A 19,704-nucleotide genomic window follows, 5' to 3' on the forward strand; every position below is an offset into this window, starting at 1 on the left:
AAGAAAAAAAAAGTTTTTAAGCAGAGGAGATGAAGAGACTTACTATTTATAAAAGGAGTGATTAAAAGTCTCTCTAAAAAACTCACCCATTCATTTCCTCCAGAATTCAGAATGAAGATTAGTTTCCAGTACTAATTATTCCAAGTCTTAATCCTCTTCCTTTTTCTTGACATCAAATATACGTGGCTGCTAAAGTTACTGGTATTTTGCAACACTAAAAGGTTCTGCTTAATTGGAAAATTCATTCTCAATTTACAGCAGTAACTCACGACATGTAAAATTTTCACATAAAATAATGTCTCAAAAGTTAAGGTGAATAAGAACACCTTACAGAATAAGAGAACAGAATAAGCTGATTCAGAAAGATGCTGATTTTTTTACAGAGCCTTAAAATTCATATGTTTTAGTAAACAAATTTAAGGAAGCATAAAAATAGATGGATTGAGTGACATGACACTGGAAAAAAAGCTCTTTTCACATCAATAGGAGATCACTGTAGAGCTGTCATTGACTGAAATGAACTGGATGATAAATGGCCCAAAAAGACAGGAAGATGAAATTCTAATAAAGTTTCAAAACATTTTCATTGCAAAGATGTTAAGATTTCATCTATCTTTATTTCTGATTTGAGCCATAAAAGTAAAACCTGGGTAAGGAAAAGTATAGATTTTTTTCTTTTGTTTCTAGTGACTCCATTTCATAGTAGGAAGTTCTCTACTCCTAAATTCTCTTTCCTTCTTTGCACCAATTCTATTGTTAGGACATAGGCTCATCCCTGTTAAATATAATTCTTGGCAAAGTATATTTCTCTAATGCATTAAACTTTTTAGTGAATTTAGCAAACAATTTAGTAATCATGGTTTCCAATATGTAGTGAACAGCTGAGCAAAATCTCAGGAAAACCAGCGTATAGAATTTCTGTTTGGTCATAAATGTCTCCACCTGAGTAGAAAATGGGAGTAGTTGACTCTTTAATGTTACACTGCAGTTAAAGAATAGGTTATAAACAGTCAGGCTAATGACTTCACTATTATAACTCCAGGCCTCCTTGACATAGCTAATAATTAGCATTCAATATCATACAGAAATATGCCATGTTCTGGCTTCTTGATTTTTGTTTCAGTCTTGGCATTTCAGAACATTAATGCACTAAAATAAGGTTGCTGAATCAAGATGCAAGAACATGCAATATTAGCAGGTACATTTGTAGTTTAAAACTGGAAAGATAGTTGATACTGAATCTATTTCTAAAAACTGTGGGGTTTTCAATTGTGAGAATCAAATCAATAAAAATAGAAATCAATTATGTAATAGAAATAAAGTTACGTAAGATATGCCTGATGTATTGACTAACATGGGACAAGAAGGCATATTTTGTCAGCAAGATGTACAAAAATTTGGAGCTTGTTTTTGTCTTACCTTGACAGAAAATGTCTTTAACAATAAAATCAGAAGTGAGATAACTCTTCTGAAATCAAATATGTGTGTGTGTATACAGTCACATAAATTACATAAGTTTATGCATCTGACTGTGATTTAGATTGATTTCTTCAGAATTCTATGGCATTGAAATATTTCACTCACTCTGCTTGATCTGCCTATTTTTTGTTCTTTGAAAGTGCATCAGTTTTGAAATTTGAAATATAAACATTATCTCAGATGCAAAATAATGGAAAAAAATCTCCTATTTATTTCTCGTATATTGATTTCAATAACCATTCAGTAGTTCCAGGACCATTTATTCTTTTCAAAGAGAAGGCTGACACACTGGCTGAGCTATAAGGCTGGTATTCAATTTCCTGCTCCCCCATTGGCCTCTTTTGTGATTTTGCCAATTCACGTAGGCACTTTGTACTTTAATTTCCCCTCACCATAACAGACAGTAGTACCTCCTTGTTTCACAGCTATATCTTGGGAAGCATTAGGACAGTGAGATATGAAAACAGAGGCCATATAAATGTTTCATAGAGTGTGACAGATGCATTTTAGAAGAGGACCTTGCATAACAAGACTTTTTGGAGAACATAGGGAACAATTGTATTTTTCCAATGTGTTCTCCTTTTATATGATGAGCTACCTCCTCAGAGACAGAAAAGATTAAACACTGAGTAGGACAGCATAAAGCAAGAATTTTACAGAGTGTTATGACAGCAAAAAAATAAGATGGGATAAGAATTCACCCTTTTTTTTCATTATTCAGAAAAAATAAAAGTAATTTCTGGACACATTTGCTTCAAGAGCATTGCTCCTTCATTATTAATTTTACGAATGGATTTTTTTTTCTTTTAATATTAAGAAAAAGATTAAGAATAGAAACTTTGCTAGTGGAAAAACCTGCTGAAGAAATCCAAGCTTGTACTTGCAAAGTGACTTGATGAGCAAGATTGCTACCTCTAAGTGACAGGGCCAGGTCTGAGGACTAAATCTAGTCTTCTATGTAACAGAATTTTACTTACATGTCCCTTGAGCTCTGCTTGAACTCTTCTCCAGTTCACAGAGTGAAGTGGAACCCTAGAAGAACAAATTGTCCATCATTTAAGCATATTGATCCAAATCAGTCTTGTACAATTAGCAGCTCAGTCAAGAGCAGCGCGGTTTCCAAAGATGTCTATTCCATCTTCTAGAACACAGACATAAAGGAAGCACTACATGCACAAACACACTGAATTTCACAGCAATCTTGTCTCTGATGTCACCTACAACCACACAATAATTTGCAATTGTGGCAGTCATTCAAGAAGTTATTTGACAGTAAAGTCATGTCTCAAATCATATTTCCCAAGTATGCTATTCTCCTAATCAAATTTTAAGTGGAAAATAAAAGCAGTTATAATTTATTTTCATGAACTTTGTCACTGGTAAAACCCCATCATATCAGGTTTATTTTTTGAAGCATGATTGCTCAGATGCAGGAGCAAAATTACGTATTTGTAACGAGAGCTGAAAAAATTCAGAAAACTCCTAAACATTTAGAAAACACTACTGCCTTGTTTCCATGGTACTTAAATAGCTACCTATTAAAAGGGAGAAATTTGATTTTGAAAGAAGTTACTACTACTTGGTAACACACTACAAAATGGGAAACTGTTTTCATTTCATGGCTACATTAAAATCTAACAAAATTTAACTATCTCATAAAGAGCTGTTTATTATTTCATAACTTAAAAAATTTTCAAAGTGATGTCACACTTGCATATATTTCACTAGTATACAGATTTTTCTTCATTTAAAAGCTTTCCCTAAAACAAAATGTTAGCTGATATCTTATTTTTTCAGGTATCATTTAGTGTCATTGAGAAAAAAGATAAACATGTACATTGCAACCACACTTTGGTAGGGTAAGTGTTTGACTACCCAAGCAAGAACCATTTGAAATAAATTTTCCACACCACTGTAAGATATAGCAAGAAAGACAGGGAGACACCACGTGCCTTGGGCAAATAGGATGAAATACAGCAGTAGAAAGATATCAAGGAAAATAATTTTTAAGCAGATATTTTCTTTTCTTGGTGGGGTAGCTGGTAAACTGTGTGAATAGATGGCACTACCTAATATTTGAGATATTTGAGAATTACCAGCTGGGAGGACAGGAAATGAGGAGAGGAGGTTGATCATGACTCAAGATTGATTTGGGATTTCATCAAGGATCAGGAAAAGGGATTGGTCCAAGGTCCTATATTTTCACTGCCTAGAGGAATAACATATAGCTCTCATGCTGGGTTGCACTAAGACAAGGGAATGGACAAAGGAGTATTCTGATGGAGGAAAGGAGGAATTAATGATTTGATAGTCTAATACTTCTTGCCTAAGCAGGCTCACATTACCCTGATGTGCACCCACCCTGGGTGTGTAGCTACCTTCACACTACAGTACCTAGGGGCACACACTTTCTCTACTGAGTAAGCAACATTTTTAGAGTTCCTGTATTTCTCTGCTGGAGCTTAAATCTGTTGTGTGCTGCTTTTATTATAAAAGAACTCTTTCCCAGAGCTGCTTCCAGATGACATGGCATGACAAAGCATGTCTAACATGGGCTTGTGTACTCATAGCAATTATCCAGAGAGATGGGATGCAACATCCCAGTCTGAAGGAATGAGCCTGGTTCTAATTTTCTGTCTGGGGGTGGAAGGTTGTTTAAATAGCAGACATGAGTGTAGGGGGGGTTGTTTGGTTTCTCGTATCCTTCCTATGTGATGCTCTTCAGAATTATCTGCTGTCATCAAAGTGCCTGACAGACCTTTACAAGCAAATATAATGGCATTGTTTGTGCCGTGGTAGCTTAGAAAAGGAGAATGTGGTTACAGTGCTTGGCTATGGTCACAGGGGATGACATCTCCAGTTCAGCTGCAGCCTGACATGCAAAGAGACTGACTACCAGGAAATGCATCTCAAGGGAGAAGGCAGGGAAGCAGGCAAAGAGAAGTTTTCCCTTTGGAGATATGAGACATGAACTGGAAAAATGTACTATTGTGCTGTCATCCTACACTGCTTCTCAAATACTTGATCCTGCTGTTCTCTGTGCTGATACTCTATTAAGCATAAAAGAAATGCTATTTAATTCAGACTTGGTTAGGTAACGTGGGAATCTACACTATCATCCTATGTCATGAAATTGTTGGACTCAACGTGGATATGTAAAAAGCTGCTGGCATTAGAGATAACATCAGCTGGCTCTAGATAAAGCAGCCTGCCCCAGGGGGAGGGGGCTGGGAGGGTGGGAAGGGGAGTGGAATAACTGCTTTAAGTGTCTTCACTGGAGTGACTGCCTTGCCAAATCACATCATTTTGTTTATTCCAGAACAAAGATTTCTGTGGTAGAATCAGTCCTGCATGATAGTTCAGAGATCTTTTGTAATGTGCAGAAATATTTTAAAACTCAGTCTTTTCTGTTCTGCTATGCAAACCCTGCTCCCCAAATCACTAACACTGCACATAAAGCAAGCATCTTGATGTACGTGTCCTGAGCCACAGTGAAAACCTCTTAATTTAAACTTATTTGCCCTATTCAAGTGATTCAGCATGTAATTAAAGTCTATCACATTATAAAAATTAGCTACAGATCATCATTTGTTACAAGTGTGACTCACAAGGGCTAAGCCTGCTTAATATTCTGGTTGGCAGCAAAATGTTCGAGGGCAGAATCCAGATCAATACACACAATTTTTTTCAATCTTCCCTGTGGCAGTAGTGTTGTACATTTTGGCATTGCTGTCTTGCCAACTGTAATGAAAGAAATTGTCATTCAAAATAAGACCAATTAAAAACTGATGTCCTTAAAAAATAGCACTGCAGCCTTTTTTTTTTTCCTTTTTCTTTTGGATCCACCATGTTCAGCAGACCACCATGGCATGAATTGCCATTAATATGTCATTTCCCTTTCCTGTTATCACAATATAAAAGACCTTAGCTCTGACCTTTCTATCAAAACATCCTTTGTTTAGAATGAAAGCTATTCACTGTTAGACCCTTATCTATAGAGCTTAGCCAGCGGATCAAATCCAAAGAGCAGAATTCGTTTACTTTGTATTAAATGAGCTCAGTTAAGAAGTTTCAATTTTGGCAGAAAGGTGCATTAATCACAAGGAAAAGAACAGATCTCACTTTTCACAGCTTCTGGTTTACTTTCAATACAGTTACACAGTAAGGCTTTTGTTCCTTAAAAGTAGCACTGTATTTAAATACAGTAAATATAACAAAATTACCTTCTTAAAATTACACTAGAGTTCCTACAGTACAGGATGTCCATAATGACCTCAGTGTTGCATGACTAACTTTACAGCTTCAAAAAGGTTCTAAATTAGTTTGGACAGATGGGTTTTATCCAGAGGAAATCAATGAGGTTTTGTGAGTCTGACTTAATTTTTATGCAGCCAGTACTTTGAGATGAAATTAAAATATGTATAAAAAACATATTAAAGTTTCCCTTGGGTGCATAGTTGTTTGTACATTTACAAGGTGTTAAAGAGATGATTTAAAAACTAACTATATGAGGGATCAATGCAAGTATACTATGATTTATGGTCTTTCATGACATTTTTGACACTTCTGGCCTAATGTCTTCTATGTTTTGAACCACTAATTATCTTTTAATTCATAAGGGTTTGGTGAGATTTTATAAGTGTAATATAATATAAAGAGCTGTATCACATGGAAAGTTTTAGAAGAAAACACACTTTACAAGTTGTAAATAAAGATGTGCTGCACCAGTTAAAAATCCACTTGATTGCAGTACCTCCAAATGGGGAGGGGTTCCCCATCTGCCAACAAAATAGGCAGATTTTTAATTTGCTGCTCAGTACTGAGGGCCAAAATCTGGTGACCAAAAAACAGATTTTTCACAGATTTAGTGCTTTCATTGTGTAATATATCAAACCCAAAGATTTCTCTGCCTGATCAGCTGTGATCTGCCCATCCCCAGGACCATAAAGCTCTTATATACCCAATTTTTTATATACTCAAAAAAGGAACAGAAGCTGGACTATTCTTCTGGAAACTCATACAAATTGAATTTTTCATACTTTTCTACTGAACTGACACAACTTAATCCTGCAATTGACACAGAGCAAGTAGAAAGGTTCCCATAACAGGATTTTTAAATAGTCCCTAAATTATCCAAGGCCAAAACTCTCATCCATTTTCCATTCTGGTTTGGATACTTCATAACATCACCTGTGGGCATAATGCAGTCTAGGGACTTACAATAACAAATTCTTTTAAGAAATACTCCTGTGTCCTTTCATTGGCTCATAATTATTTAGCCCAACATATCAAAGAAACACACTAATTTACAAATCTGCATAAAGTAAAATAAAACAAACTTGAAATGTTTATTCCCTAATTCAGTGCAGTCATTAGCAGTGAACACCTGGAACCATATAATGATTCCCCAATGTCTTTTTAAAGATGCAAAGATGGTTCAGTGTGTTTGTTTACTTTTCTGGGGAAAGGAGTGTAAAATAATGTGAAATACATTACCCAGTTCTGTATTCCAACACATCTACTAATACTGTGTGTATATCAAATGTAGGCTTCAATACTGGATTGTAACAAGATGAAACCTGGAGGAGTTCTCTTTTCCTAATTTACAAATATATGCAAAAATTTTACTGTTAGCTTGTAAATACCTAATAATGCACAGATAAACTTGCAATTCTTTGAAAACTGTGGATTTCAACCTGTGAGCCAAATTTTAGTGCTACATAAGAACAGAGAAAAAAATCCAGAAGAAAGAAAGGAAGACAGGAGTACAGAGCATTTAGATTCCAGGGAGAGTAAATTTCAAGAGGCTCAGTAATGATACTTTAGTTGTCAATATTCTAAGCAAAAGAATTCTTACTCTTCTACCTCCTGCCTTGTTTTGTGGTAATTACTGGTGATGACAATTGGTGTGATCACTATGCTGGATCTTATTGAGGCATCCTATTTTCACATCATACAAGAGATGCTATCCAAAAATACCACTAATGATTTATCTTCAGTGAAGGAAAATCTTTAAGCCTGTTCTAGATCCTCTGTAGCATCTGTGCTTACAGTAGAGAATAAAATAGAGAAAAACAATCTTTTGATGACGTTTTCAAAAAGCAAAAAGTTGTTGGCTTTCAACAGATTGCAAATGAAGAAGCTAATTTTGATACTTCACCCCATCAAGCTGTCCTTTTCCTTTTCAAAGGACATTATTTGCCATTGATCAATTCTTAACATTCAGAACTTCCTCTTCATCTGTTGTGGCAAGCCTAACACATAGATGACACATAGGACAGCACAAGCATGCAAACCAGGACAGATATTGCACACTGACAGATCCCCCCAAAAATCCAGGAAACTGAAGTTTCTGAAAACGGGTGTGGAATTTGCAGCAGGCAAAAAAAATCCCCTGTCAGCCCCAAGTAAGAATGAGAAAAGAGAAACTCATGACTCTGAGAGACTCTTTTAAATGTTCTGACTTTAACCTTCTTCAAGTTGAAATAGTGGACATACAGTCAAGAAAGCAAACAATTCTGGTCTCTACAAAAAGCAGGTTTACTCTTACTACCTTGGTCTCAGTTCTACATCATCTAGGACATTAAGTGCAGAAAAGTTCGCTCTAAGTGTTTAGGTTTCAGAAAATTCCCCTTAAAATATATATTTTTTTCCTATTATAGGGCAGCAATCCAAGGCAAAGTGAAAGCACAGAACATGAAAAATGTCCTGTAGCAGGAAAAAGTAATATATAAAATACCAGTCAGATGTAGACACACAGAAACAAGAGATAAAACAATGCTCTAAAAGATGAGGGCTCATTACCTTTTCTCTTGTGGGTGTCTACACCTTACTCACTGATAAGATCTTCCTTCTGTCTATTTTAGGGTCTGTGGTTATAATTTCAGTCTGCCAGCTCCTGGTCAGAGAAATAAAGGAAAAAATTCCAACCTCTTTTATCACATATGAAGAAGGCAGCAGTGGTGTTAAAGCATGGGCAAGCAACTCAGAGCTGAGATGTTCCAGCAGTTCTTGAGCACTTTCTGCTGCTCAGCATTTTGCTATCAGGACAAAGATCAGATTACTGTTAGAGCAGCTGAGTCATGCAGCTCTGAGCTGGTTTAAATTCTTTCTGCTTCTTTTTGTTATGAAAGAGTCCCTTCATGGAATTCATCATGAAGTTATCAAGTCTTGAACTCTGTGCACTTTCGATTCTACATCGCAGCTTCCTTTCAGCTTGATCTCTTTGCTGTCACAGCTTCTGATGATTTCTGTGTTTGTTGGGTTTTTGTATGGCTTCTGATAAATGCTTCCCTTAATTCTCCTTCCCACCTACTGACTCTGCATATAGCAGTGCCTTTTCAACACTCAGATACAAATTCAGCTTCTATCAGAATAAATACTAGCGGAGGAAATGAAAAGGAAAAATTACCATTATTTTTATATACAAATTCTAGTATTCTATATGCAATTACAGTGGAAAAGTCTTTCTCTGCCTTTATTAGATATCAGAACTGTACAGTGGACATTGAGAAATCTGTATATTAACATACTGATACTGGGTATTTTTATCAACATATACAGAAGAAAGTTTAATACCTTCAAATGAATAACATACTTGCATGTGTAATCTAGCTACCTTCTAGTAAAATGAATTATGCTACTGTATATCAAAGAACTATGTAGAGGATGGATTGGAATTTCTGTATTCTGTAAGGATAATGTAAGCAACATAAAATTCTGGAAAACATTGCAATTAGATTCTAAATTACTTTACAGTCCTTAAGCACATGAATCAAGCTGAGAAATAATCTCCCTAAAACTCATTAATCAAATCAAGTATATAACATTCCTTAACTAATGCTGTTCATTCCATGAAATGTGTATACAGAAGGCTTTCTTTTTTACTTCTCTCATAACTGTTTATATGCACACTGAAGAAATATGACCAGCACTGCTTGCAATACTTCCAGTAAAAAGGCACCATGAAAACAAACCTCTAATAAAGAGTTTCATTATTAGTAGGATGTATGAAGAAGATCACAGAAGCAAAGGTGTACAAACTTTCAGGGTGGGGTGCAGGTTCTTAAGAAGAAAAAAAAAAATAAGTTGCAATCCACACAGTGCATTTCACTCGACCTGAGTTTCTCTCAGTTTTGGATTTTAAAAGAAAATAAAAACTGAAAGGGAAACTCAGCTTGAGAGCACTAGGTTTTATCTTGTTTTACATCAAAACCTAACAAAACTGTGAAGTTTTCTTGCTTTCAGCATGAAACTATAAATCACCTCAGGTTTTCTCAAACATTTAATTAACCTTAAGGTCAGTTCCTCAGGGTTAAATGCTGTTGTCACTGGAGAAAATGGGATTTTTGCCATTGACTTCAGTGCAATCAAGCTTTGGCCCATAGTGAATCGTTTAAGTCAAGCCAGTTAGTATGAGCTGTGGAATACTGTAAGATAAAACTGAATAATTACTTAGTAGGATTAAAGTAACAAACCAGGATATATTATTTAGAATTAATTATTCATCTATCTATATTGATTAGATTTGCTAGTGAAAAAACTTTAAAACTAGCAATTTTTTCCTGAATTCCGTAGCATCTTTAAATTAGTCTATTGGAAAAGTTCACAGGCCAATTATCCAAACATCTTGGACTGATACCAGACAGAGAGGTCAGAAAAATTATTGCAATAACTCTTCAAATTCTTGGTTGTATTTAAGACAGAAATTCCAAAGAAATGGTTTTGAAGTGGAGAGAAAGTATAATATAGAATTTTGGCATTTCAATCACTAGTGCCATCTTTTGCTGTAGATATGTACTTGGAAATGCAGGTAGGCAGGGGAAGGATTTTGGAATACATTTTACATCTTACTCAAAGTTAGGTGTCTAACTGTACCTTAGATGCCTTGAAAGTATCACTTTTAGTCCCTTTTAAAACACATAATATAAATGTTTTAAATGAACCAGGTAGGTCCACAGACAGATATGGAAATGATTAACACAAGCCTGAGCTTTAACAGAATTTTTTATAGTGATCACTGTGGGAATCTCAATTGAGCCTGGAGGCCTTGATTCAAGAAAGCATTTAGGCTTCTAACTTCCCATTGATTTCCCATTTAAATTAATGGCAAGTTTGGGCCTAAAGACTTCATTAAACTTGGGACTAAGTGATTAGACTTTGGTGATATTTTCAGGACACTGAGTTCTTGATCCCTTGCAGAATTCCTGGAAAGGGTTACTTTGTGTTAGGGATTTCAGGTTATCTGCTGGAAAATGCGAACTTGTCACACTTGTCCAGCCTTTACAGGTGTGGGTGTGCTCTGGGACAAAGAACAGCAGCTCTCTGTGCCTCTCCCTGCAATTGTGCACTCACCTCTGTGGGTGCCAAACCTGCCTGACAGGCAGCTGCATTGTAAATTACCACACTCACACGAGGGTATGAGGTTCTACATCACAACAAATTGTGAAAGTGCAAACACAGGTCCTGTGTGTTGGAGCTGAATCCTGAACAAAAGTTGCCCCTGCAAGCTCTACACGCAGAGGAGAACACTGAAGAGAACTCCAAGGCTGGTACAACACTCTGCCTGCTTCTCTGCAGGAGCAGAAAGGTCCCTGAGAGTAGCTTGCTATGGGGATGTGTCCATTCAAACAGAATATGGGGAACTGAGCATCCTCCCCTGCAAGTTTCATACAAACTGTCAGAAAAAGAACATACATTGCCTAGAAATGTCATGCATAACTTCAAATACATATTTCATTTGATAATGGTGTCTTTAGAGATTGCTGTTTCACATACATATTGTTAAAATTATTAATGATTATATTGATTGACTCCTAAATCAGCTTCCATATTCATCTCTACTTCTTTCATGTGCATGTTTTTGTCCAAACACAAATAGACTTGAAAAGCCAGAGATTCTGGAATAAAGCATGAGATGTTAAAAACATCACACATAATTGTAATAGCTTTAAGCTATGCTTTGCTAAATGAAAGCTCTGCAGTTAACTTCTGTAAGTATGTAATGCATTCACATCTTACTTTGTCCTGAAGAGCCATTGGGTTTTTTTTGAATGAGCAAATTAGAGTAAATTCAGGCACGTGTTGTTTTTGCTACCACATTTTTATGTAGAAACAACACTTTTCTTCTTCCATCACAGGTAACCATAGTTGCTGTGTGATTTAGAAGCATGATACAGTTTTAAATGATCTGTTCATCTAAATTTTGTCAGCAAACAAATATGCACAGAATGATAGAAGCCATCTACTTACATTTGATTCATAAAAATACAAATAAAGGACGACTAATGTTTTTTTGGTTTTTTGAAGACTGTAGGGAAAAGCCAACTAAACTAGTTTAAAATTATTATTTCATGCTCCATTTAATTTTAAAAGCACTTGGAGATGGGTTCTGGATTTTTTTAATGCAATAAGCAGAATCTCTTTCACTGTAAATATCCTAACCAAGCTCACTCTTGAGACAAAAATATCTGATTTTCCAATCCTGTATTCTTAATGTGTTATAATTCAATGTGATAGGTATGATTTTTGACATTATGGGATCCAGTTAGATCATAAAGGGTATACAAATCAAATAATATAGATTAGATGCTATGCTGGTCCATAACTGTCAAATGGGGTCATGGTTTCTAACTAGCTAATAGACTCTTATGTACTAAATTATTTCATGGAATTCAGTACCATCTATTCTTCATAAAATTGACATGCATAATCTTAGGCAATTAATTTAAATTCCCTCTTGCTTCTGGTTTGGATGAATTGTTACTAAGGCGAATTACTTAGGTGGTTGTCAGTGCTAACAGTACTAATATGTTTAATTAGCAGTGGACTCTGTATGACAAGTTACTATTCTAAGTGGGAACAAAAAGAAAATACTGTGATTTTAGTTTCCTTAACTGGTTAGAAATAACAAATGTTCACATTGTATCACAAAAACTTGTTTCTGCTCAACAATTATTTCCCACATAACTGGTGTGTTCTTTTGAGGCAGTCACATGAGAGGAATTTGACATCCTGATACACACAGTGAATTAGGGCTCTGAGTAACAGAGAGAATCTTCAATGTCCATGGACTTTTCATAGGAAGCTTCAACAACAGCGTTTTGTAATGACACATTCAAAATCAGCAATAGACTTATTTTTAAGAAATGAAGCCATTATAAAATGCTGTATTATTATCAAAAGTCTAATTTCATATATCTATTAAAAAAAAAAAAAGTGTAATATCTTCAAATGTGTTGGTAGGCCAAGTCATTGATCATTTCCAGGTCCCTGTTCCCTCTGCCTCACACCCAGTAGTCAGAGCAGTTTTACAGCTATATAGTGCTCTGCACTGGTTTGGAAGAGAGACCCCTTAAAAAAACCTGACACAAAGAGCCAGATAAAGAGCCACAGAGACTTGAATTGAAAAGTCTGAATGCTTTTCTATATGAAAATCTAAGTAATTCTGACAGATTTGTTGCATAGTCAGATAATCTTTTCTATCACATAAATAACCTGATTTCTCATGCTAAAGCTGAGATTTGGTTGGTCAGTCTTGAAGCCTAGGAACACCCCCAGGGAAGGACAAACTTTACATGTGTATTAACATGGTCATTTAATAAAAGAAATGCTAATATTTTCAAGTGTATGCCAGGGTAGAAATATGGCCCTCCTTCAACACTCAGTTGAGAAGATCAAAGGATTCTGTTTTAGAAAACAGTCCATGATCCCTAGTCAAGGTAGCAGAACACTTACATTACTTTGGTAATTCCTTACTTCTTAAGAAATCAGAATAAAAGGTGGTTCTATTTTTTTTTTTTTTAATCAACATTATGACAATGATGGGCAGGCCAGTAAATAAATAGATTGAATGACATCCCAATAAGCATCGTGTAAGTAATTATTGTCAGATGAGTTTATAAATGCTTTAAAAGAACTTTGCAAATGCTTTACTCTACTGGCTACTTGACTTTCATAAATAACACACAACAATTCAGAATAACTGTTAGTATCAAGAAGACCTATACAGAAAATTAATGTCATAATGAAAGGGAAATAATAATAAAACTGACCAGAAAATAAATGAGGAAAATCTGAGGAGTGATTAAACAAGCTGAAGAGACAGGGCAAGCAGAGAAAAGAGACTAATTATTGTTATCCACAGTGATAAACACTCATTGCCCACATTACTCTGCAATTCCATCACCAGGTTTGGAAAATATGCATGAAACACTCAGGTTTAATTTTGAAAATTTAAAGGGTTCATCAGGATCTCTTAATCAAATCAAACATTTACAGTACATTGTTATCTGTCACAATCAATTAAAACAGGAGAGTCTTAAGTGGCCATAGAACACTTGGGAGGTCTATAATGTCCCTGATAAGACTGTACAACACCTCTTAATAGTGATGGAAATTAGAAATGTGCCTGGACAAGAAAAACAGACTTCTCTCTGCTTATATATTTGAAAACTCTGTGGAAATGCCAGAAAGTCCTGCTGACAGCTAAAAGCTCAGTGCTATCACATCTCATCTCCTCTGAATGACCTCAGTACCAGGATAAATATTGCCTGCCAGTACTACTGAGAAAAATATTTACAGACTTTTGTTGGAGAAATGTTTTCCTGTTTAGAAAAAAACACTCTCCAAATGAATGTTGCCATGACCTGGTAAGCAGGGGGGAAGCACAGAGACTGGTGGTTATAATTAGCTGCTGCAGTAACTGAGATCTGCAGCGAGAGGAAGAAAAAGAGCAGCTTGGGAGAAACAATAGGAAAAGTTCACTTTTCAGCTACCATTTTTGTAAATACAGAATCATGCTAGGTGGAAGATTCTATGGGTTTTGTTGTGGTTAAACTGTTTTGGATTTTGTTGTAGCTGGTTTTTTTGTTATTGTTGTGAGTCACTGTTGGGTTTAGGGACCCAGAAGGACACAAATCTCTTCAAAGTGTTGCACACCCATCACCTAAACACAAGATGAATAGGAGGGCAAACATGGTACCCATGACATTTGGTTAAACCAGTAACAATGTTATAGCTTTGTAATTCACATACACTTTATGGAAAGCAGGCACTTATTTTTGTATTAGTTTTAGTTATGGAAAAACATGACTTACTGGATAGATTTTCCCAGTCCCACACATCTCTTGTTAAAATACTGATATAAATGCTCTGCCTCTGTGTCTCTCTCCTCATACCTGCAGCACAAAGGTCCCCATGCAGAAGACATGCAGCGTTATTTCAGCTGCTCTACGCTACCTAACACGCTCTGCTGAGCACATCAGCAATTTGGCCATTGCAGTAGAATTTGCAAGAATGGGGAGGATGCTGCCCCCCCCAGCTCTGCCCTGCCTCCCATGGATTGCTGAAGTTATTCTTTCTTAAGCTGTAAAACTCCAATTCCCAAGATAAATAAACTTCTTTTGAGTTCATCATCCTGGCACTTAGAGAAGTTTAAAAATGTTCCAAGACACAGAGGCACTTCAACCTCAGCTCCAGTGCTCACCTCACTGACATCCACATCACAGAAAACTGAGGCTTTAATTTGCAAACAGGGCAGTGCTCTACATTTGTATGTTTGCTTTGGTGGATGAGGGGAGAAGACTGACAGCAAATATTATTTGCTGAGTATTAAAGCCTCTTTTAGACTTTGATTGGATTGATTCGCTTGAAGTTCATAAGTTTGCAAAAAAACCCCAACTTTAGCTATCCTGCATACGATTTCCTACTATTTTTTAGTATAAATTTAGTATTTTAATCCATCTCTTGTATCCTAAACCAGATTTTGTCCCAAGCAGCTGTGCTTGAATTGTAAAATCTCACCCTTGTGTCTGGTTTCACATCTGGCAACACCCAGCTAACAGTTACAACTTAGAGTAATTAAAGGAGGTTTTTAAAAAGCCAAAATTATATATAAAGAATAAATTATTAAACCATTATTTTGTTTTCCAACCAAATTTGCAGCAACTTTAAAAGTAACTGGGCTATCCAGTTATTTCTGAAGGTGTTGATCAAAATAACAACATGCTGAGGAAAGTAAAGGCAAGCTTGTAAATGGGTGGGGACTGGGCAAAGCTAAGCTACCATAATTACTAGCCAGCAGTATGTCTCCACTTTGATGTCAACTATACGCTTTCTTTTGTCTCAGAGAGGAAGAAACTTCAAAAGATTTAATTTCAAGACAATAAAGGGCCTTGCTAATACATGTACAGACTTTAACTACAAATGAAAATTTTAGTGTTAAAGATATAAATGTAAGTGTGTCAGAACTAAATATTAATTTTGTGTGTTATTTGTGTGACACATCCAAATATATTCTTTATACGAGTACTATATAGGGTACAGCTTATGGAAAATAAAAATCATGGATTTTTTAATGAGAAATATACATTTTTGTCTCTATAATTTTGTATAATTTTAATACATCTGAAACTTAAATACGACATAGCCTTAAAAGAATTATAAGTGTGAACAATTCTACTTAATTGTACAATATATAAAGCTACATATATAAAGAATATGGCCATGACACATTATCATTGCTTCTCAGAAACCATACAAACATAAATACTTTTGAACAAGTATGGATATAAAAAATAATTTAAAATTAATGATTAATTATTTTAAATTAAAGAATAAAGAGCTGACAATGAAAATGCATGAAGAATATAGGACTCATAGTAATGCAATTCTTTTCAATAACTCTATTAGGTTTTGGGCCTATCCTCAAACCATAGATAAAACCCATTAATGACACATCAGTGCTTTTTTTAGATCTTGAAATATAGGAGGGAGAATTAGAAAAGAGTATGAATGACACTTTTTGTTCACACAGCAGTGCAAAGAGCCTGTTTTGGTTGAACTGAAAATTTACTGCATAAACTGAGATAACTGAAGAGAAAAAGGTGTGCTTCATTCATTATGGATGGAAGAAAGGTTTCATTTTCAGAAAGCTATTATAAAAACTAGAGGAGCTTCCAGGGTAACATCTACAGAAGGTGAGTTCAGTCCCACCCTCTGCCTGACAGCATTTGAATGCAAATTTCCTTCTTCCCAGAACAGAAAGCTAAAAAACATTATCTGTCATTCCTAGGTAGGAATAAAATAATTAAATCTATATTGAAACTTTCTAGTGTGGCTTTTTTTCAGCCTGATTCAAACAGATTACACATAAATGATCTGGATTCCAATCCCTTTCCCAATTAGAATTCAGTCTACTTTATCTACTGGTTTTACTGTGGAGTTTTTTTGTCTACATTCATTCATGCAGCAAAAAGCAGCGTCAGCTGATGTACTTCATGTAACACTGCAGAGTGCCCTTGGTTCTCAGCTGGGCACAGTCACCAAAGCAGTGAAATGGGTCCTACCCAGGCACCCTATTACTGAGATGAGTGTTGTTCTTTAAGGAATAGTTAACAAAGTGCTGATAAATCCTGATCCTGGCCACGTCATAAGAGGTTTTTGTAGTATGTAACACAAAATTGAAACATACTTTTCAGAACGACTTCTGTTTACACATCATGTCTTCTCAGCTGCTGTGGTCAGTTATCCTGTATTCTAAGAAAATGTGGCTGTTTTACATTCCTGCTCAAGACACCTCCTGAAGAAGCATTTCTGAGGTATGAAGGCTATTATCTCCTGTGAAGAAGAGTTGCTTTTACTTTCAGAGGTTCTTTGCTTGTGTAACAGCTCATATCACTCCAAGGCAAACAGCAGAAACAGCACAATTGTTTCTCAATAGAAAACTGTCCCCTGACAAGACCTAAATTTCTCACCCATTCCTACCAAGTACTTTTGTGCTCTCAGAATTATTATCTCTTAGGCTCTGTAATCACATTTTATGAATGGGATTCAGGATCAGCTGTTTCTGCAATAACAGGATTCAGTATGCATTGGGAAGAAATCAAACTTTAAATCAAGGTGACCATGATTATGATTGGTTTAGATGCATCCAGGTCTACCCTTATTTGAAAAAACTGCACAGCAGCTACACAGCAAAGATACTTCACTTTTGTCAAAATGAAAATAGCTAAAATGAAGGCTCTAGGCTCCCCAGTTTTGCTTTTTATTTTGTGATGGGGAATCTGAACTGCCTCCTCAGTTAGTTACTTGTGAAAGCTGAGAGCTTTGGTTGAGAATTCTTGGGTCTGACAAAGCACTTCACATCCTCCAAGACAAAATACTTATTGATCCCAACCACTGCAGAACAAACAGGAGTTTAGCCTGAAGGACTGAGCAGGGACTGCAAGGCTGGAACAAAACTATCACAAGTCTAACACAGAGATTTAGCTTGCGACTATTTACCCAGATTTCTGCTTTCAAATTTAATGAGAAATTTTAAATAGATGCCAACAGGAAAGCTCTCCCGTTGCAGGAACTAAACTGATTGCAACTTTTCAGATGCCCTTTAATTGTGGCTTTCTTTTGAGGCAGCTGTTGTGTCCATACTATAAACTGGGAGCAAACAACTGTGGGCTGGACATTTAATTCTGCCTCCCTCGATAGCAAACATTAACCACTGGCCTGCTATCGGACCACCTGCAATGTGTTAGCCATTACAGAGGTCACTGTTACTGAACATTTTAAACTGTGAATAGCTTCAGTTTAAATTAGGTGTAAAAAAAGTCATTTCCTTTCAGTGATAAACTAAAACACCTGCAGCACAGCTCAAGTTTACCATGAGAGATATAAACTCTCACTCTGAAGTTGGGCTGAGTGTTCAAGGACATACAAAACCACAGTTTTATAAGATAAAATCTTTCTAACCTAAATTATTACTGTGTTGCCAGATTAGATGCTTACATGCACAACTATTTCCCTAGATTGCAAGTTACTCTTGGAACAAATGACATCTTCTGTTGTGGATATATTATGACTTCTGTCCTCAAGTCACTCAGAATCTAATTTTTCCTTTTACCTCAAAAAAAACCAAAAGAAAAAACCAACTAAACAAACCACCCCCCTCAATCCAAAACACAAAAAAATACCCAAAATGAACCAACAAAGAAACCTCAAACCAAACAAAAAACCAACCAAACAAACAAAACACAAAAACCAAAAAACATTTGTTCTGTTTCCTTGTTTGTGTTCTTTCTTCTCTCTTACAGAATTAGAACATTGCATTTTAAATCCGGAGTTCCTAATATTGGAACTGTTTCTGACTGCATCAAATTTTAGCTTATATTATTGGATACTATTTGCAATAGGTTCTGTGAGCCATGTTCAGAAGTCATGTACAACTGGGGCAATGAGAAACAACTAGGAGATTGGGTAAATATTAAATTTATACAGTACATTGATGCAGGTGACACCAGAGTATTCTCCATGTACTCTTGGACAGATTCTATTAACTTCAAAATTTGACCATGGGAGATTTTTAAAAATAAAAACAGAGATATGTAATCAAGATATTATAATTAAAATGTCCCAAAGACTAAGAACTGTGAAATATCCAGACTGAAAATCTGGCTCCTTAGTCTTTGTATTGCACACTTAATCTACAAGATGTTGAAGACTCAGTTTTACTCTCAAAAACTTATCTGTTTTTTAATTTAAACCATTTAATTCCAAATGGTTTGATTATGTGGTGCATGAAAACAAGAGAGAGAGAGAGAGAGAGAAAGGCTGGTGAGGTACTTATTTATCTGCTCTTACAGCTCTTTTCACACATTCAAACACTGGATTAAGTTTAATTCTCATCCTCACATACTAATTTTCTACTTTAGCTGACTCACTTGTGGGTCCATTCTCTCAAAACTTGTTGAGATTGCAACTTACAACATTTGTTTTTAGCAGTCTGTAAAGTATAATAAAGTAACTTTGAAATGCAAGGTTTATTTTAGCTGAGCTCCCAGTGTGCCTTACAGAAATACATATCCCTTTCCCCAAGATGCTGAAAAAAAATCTTGCAAAAATTGTGAAATACTTATAAGTAGATGAAAAATAAAAAAGAACCAGGCTTGGGAATTTTTCAGGAACCAATACTCTTGTGTTAGTATTGTCCCACTGCTGCCTTAATAAGAGTCACTTCTGAAGAAAAGCAAGGAGATGAGCACTACAGAGGTTAGTTTTAAATATTGGAGACACATCACTAAGGGATGAATTTTTCTTAAGGTTCCAGTATCTTTTTGCATCCTCAGTAGTTAACTGGGGTTTGGCAAATTTAACAGCTGAGTGTTTAACCACTACATTTTCCTGTGTGTTTCTGTCTGTATCTAATGTAATTAAGAGTTTTTGCCTTCCATA

The 19,704-nt window shown here is 35.7% G+C and overlaps 1 long non-coding RNA gene across 1 annotated transcript in view; it reads right to left on the reverse strand.

Annotated features, from left to right (window-relative positions):
* Positions 1–19,704, reverse strand: part of LOC143695120 (uncharacterized) — a 75,565-nt gene that overhangs the window by 23,530 nt on the left and 32,331 nt on the right. Inside the window, exon 2 of the long non-coding RNA XR_013184058.1 lies at positions 2,457–2,511. This is a non-coding gene — a long non-coding RNA (uncharacterized LOC143695120). The remainder of the gene's footprint in view (positions 1–2,456; positions 2,512–19,704) is intronic.

This window comes from Agelaius phoeniceus, chromosome 12 (genome assembly GCF_051311805.1).
Source record: "Agelaius phoeniceus isolate bAgePho1 chromosome 12, bAgePho1.hap1, whole genome shotgun sequence".
Classification (NCBI taxonomy): Eukaryota; Metazoa; Chordata; class Aves; order Passeriformes; family Icteridae; genus Agelaius; species Agelaius phoeniceus.